Below are 3,974 nucleotides of genomic sequence, written 5' to 3' on the forward strand. Positions count from 1 at the left end.
CACAGGCTGTGAACCCTCACAAACATCCTTTACCTCGAACTCCGCCTTGGCACCTGCTCCCAGAGGGCCCAACCTGTGACACGACGCACGATATACAGCACCTACCAAACAGGACACCGAAATACTAAGTGTCATATATAAAGATGAAAAGCATTCCTTTCCTAGTCAGAAGGAAGATGAGTGGTTGTCATCACTCAGTGCTAGTCAACATTGTATCAGCGTTTCCAGAGAGAAAAGTAAAATAAGAAAAGTTGTAAGACATGAAAAGGATCAAACACATTTGTCAATACAGCAGATGAAAGATTCTGTGGGCAAAGTCTTCAAATGAATAGGAGAGTTCACCGAGGTTGCTAGATATGAGATAAAACACAAAGATCAAAGTTCTAGATGCAGCAAGATCAATTAGGAGGCGTCTTTCCAAGATCTTGCCACATGACAACACAGAAAACCAAAGAACTAATAATGAGTTCTAATATAATAGAACTTTATGTAGAAAACAATCAAAGCTCTTTTTAAATAACATAAAAGCCAGCCTAAATGAGCAGAAATACAGATCTAGGCTATCTAATGCTAAAAATTCATGTGCAAGTACAAAGGGGCAAAAATGGCCAAAACAACTTAAAATCCTAGAGGGAGAGTTAGAACATCACTCCACCAGATGTCAAGACTTAGAACGTCAGCGTAATCAGAATCACGCGATACTGGTATAGGGAATAGGCAAACAGGCCACAGGGTCATGTCAGAGGTCTAAACACAGATTTGCTAACGTCTGGCCAAAAAGGTTTGAAGAACAGGAAAATAATGCACCATTCAGCTAACGGTACAGAGCTAACTGGTACTGTAAATGCCAAGTGTATTAGAAACTACATGAGAAAAGCAACACTTTAAAACTTCTGCTAGAAAATGTAAACTTCCATTATGATTTGGGATAGGGGAGAATTTTTTTGATAAGGCAGATAGAGCAAATAGCTTTGAAAAAGATTAATTCAATTCCAATTAAAATCTTTCAAAAGCTTGCATTGGAAGAAATGATATATAAAGGAAAGAGGCATGTCACAGATTGAAAGGAGGTATTTATAAACATAGTATAACATAAATCCAGAATAAGTAACTTCTACAAATTAATATTTTTTTTAAAAAAAGGAAACAACCCAATAGAACAATGGGCAATAATCCGACAGAAACTTAGTGACCCAGAGACCTAGAAACGTGAAATGACTCAGTCTCACTAGCAATGAGAGAAAAACAGAATTAAAGAGAATAGAAAAGCATGCTAAGTGAAAGAAGGCAGTCAGAGAAGACCACACATTGTAAGACTTCACTTATGTAAATGTTCAGAATTGAAACAAGAAGTGGGTTAATGGTCAACTGGGCCTGGGGGTGGGAAACGGGGAGTGACTGCTGATAGGTCCTGGGATTCTTACTGGGGAGATGAACTGGGTTGTGTTGACGCTTACACAACTCTGTGAACGTACTGAGAAACACTGAATTGCACACTTTCAGTGGATGAATTATATGGTAAGTAACTTCTATCAGGTTGTGGCTAAAGTAATTGCGTTTTTTGCAATTATTATTAACCTTTAAACCACAATTACTTTTGCACACCCTAATATGTCAATAAATCTGTTGGGAATGTTGTGATGATTGAATAATTGGCAGAACAAGGTACTGAAAACTTTGCACGCTCCACAAAATTTGCGGGTACTGACCTCCACAGGAAGAGTGTAGTAACGTGTGGGAGAGGGTCACAGAGCCTCAGGCAGTGTCCACCCTTGAGGACAGGGGCCAGGGAGGGGATGGGTCTTCTCTGTGTCTTTTCTTTCTTAAAAAGATTAAGCATTGACGTTTGCCAAACTGATCAGTCCCCAGGGCTGTGAATCTGATGTCCTTTCGCATTTGTTTCGTCTTCCTACTTAATCACAGCTTCCCCACCCCTCAGCGGCGTGGTCACTGCCTCCGCCACAGCTGTAAGGTTCTTACGATCTGACATCACAGTTCCTTCCTTGATCACTGCCCAGACCACCCACTGGACGCGAGCCTCCAAAGGACAGAGCACACAACACAGTCTCTGTGTCTAGAAATTTGCCTTTTCTGGACATTTCTTATCGAGAGGACATGCAGCGTGTGGTCTTTCACACCTGCTGCTTTCATGCAGCAGCTTTTGAGGGTCCTCTGTGCTGTGTGTACTGGGGCCCTCCCTGTATTGCTGAGTGGGTTCCCGTGTGGCTGCCGCATGCTTTCACAAGCCACCTCCCCACTGGTGGGCTCTGGGTTGATTCCAGTTCTGGCTCCTGTGAATAAAGCTGCTGCAAACAATCACGCACCTGTCTTTACATGGAAGTGTGTTTTCATTTTTCTTGGGTTGATTCTTCTGTTTAACTTGTACAGTTTCTTTTATTTAAGAACTCTTTTGGGTGCAGCCGTAATCTACTGGGCAGCAAAGGGAGTTTTGTCATTTGAATAGTACATCCTGCTCCAGGCAGCAGTCAGCAGGAGGAAACTCAGAGTCATCAGACCTCACTGCTGTTTTCTGGAAGACCCCACCGCACCCCAGCATGCCCTCTCAGCATCTTTCTCCTGCAACCTCCACGCCTGCCTCTCCTGCCCCATCTCACTCTGCCTCAAGGAGGCTGTGAGCACCATTCTGGTGGCCTCTTTTGTGTGTCAAGCATACTGGCCACTTAGGGACAGACCACCCACCCTCTTCTGATCCTGGAAGAACTTCCAAGGCCACCACTGCCAATCAGGGACATCCAAACTCACTTTGTGCTACAGATCTGCGCGCGCTGTGACCTGTGGGGTTCACCATGTCACCGTGTTAGAAAGGACGCGGGTGCCACCCCTCCACACAGACATTTCTGCCGTGCAGACAGCAGGCCCTGTGCAGCCAGCCCTCCTCCCCGCTCCCCTGCGTCCAGCACAGCTAGGAGCCCAGCCTGCCCTGGGGGTGTGACACTGAGCGTCCCAGAGGCCTTGGCCCTGGTGCTTTACTGCCTTTGTTGGCGAAGCCCTTTGGTGCCTCATTGTCACTCTTCCCTTAGTCCCCTCGCCTGTGCCCTTGGGCTCACCTCTCACCACAGTCCCCCCACGCCCCCCAAGCCTCAGCTTTAGGCCTATTCTTTGCCTTGGTTATTGACTGGTATTTCTTGCAGGCCAGGGGGCATTTCCCCCTCAAACCTCAGTCTGTCCAAACTTGAAATGGGCTGTACCCTTGCTGAATCCCAGCTCAACCTGGCCATGGCTGCCCAGTCTGCCAGTCCTGAAGAACGGGCATGTGGGTCTTCCCTTCATCTCTGAACAGACACTGCTGGTGCCCTACCCACGTGCTCAGGGGTCCCTTTGTCCAGCCCACACCTGCGACTTCCCCAGATGACTGCGCTGGGTGCCTGGAGCTGCCTGTCCAGGAGTCCCTGGGTTGTGCACCTCCAGCACAGCCAGGGGTGGCTCAGAGCCTTGAGATGAAGCAGACGCTGTGGTGACACAATCACTCCGGAGATGCCCACGGGACCAGGCGGAGGCCAGGCTTGTGTTCAGCTTCTTCCCCCTCTCTCTGCTGTTTGTCTTGCTCCCCCAAGGGCTTCTCCAGAGACCCTGCCTGAGCACTTGCTCAGAAGCCTTGTTTCCCGCTGCGGGGACTGGCTGTGATTGGGCACAGGTGGATCACGGCAAGGGGTGGATGCTGGAAGAGGTCACCAGGGCAGGCGGGCTCAGCGGTGGAGAGAGCGGCCTTCGAGGCAGACAGGCTCCTGATCTGCAAACTGGGCCATCATCAGTGCCCCCAAAAGAGGGTTATGTGGATTTAGTACAATGCTGCATCTCAGTGTCATCAGTGCAAGGACACACAGGACGCTCGAGCATAAGCATGGTGACTCCTGTGGTGACCCTGACGCCCACGTGTGTATAAAGAGAACCCAGTGGAAGAGGTCACATGACCAGACTTACATTTGGGCGTGATCCCGCTGGCTACAGGGTGA

The 3,974-nt window shown here is 48.2% G+C and overlaps 1 long non-coding RNA gene across 1 annotated transcript; it reads left to right on the plus strand.

Annotated features, from left to right (window-relative positions):
- Positions 1 to 1,404: 1,404 nt before the first annotated feature.
- Positions 1,405 to 2,333, plus strand: LOC141572787 (uncharacterized). Its single transcript, XR_012498279.1, has 2 exons — positions 1,405 to 1,518; positions 1,924 to 2,333. It is a non-coding gene; the product is annotated as an uncharacterized LOC141572787 (long non-coding RNA).
- The last annotated feature ends 1,641 nt before the right edge of the window (positions 2,334 to 3,974 follow it).

The sequence above is a fragment of the Rhinolophus sinicus genome, linkage group LG07 (genome assembly GCF_036562045.2).
Source record: "Rhinolophus sinicus isolate RSC01 linkage group LG07, ASM3656204v1, whole genome shotgun sequence".
Classification (NCBI taxonomy): Eukaryota; Metazoa; Chordata; class Mammalia; order Chiroptera; family Rhinolophidae; genus Rhinolophus; species Rhinolophus sinicus.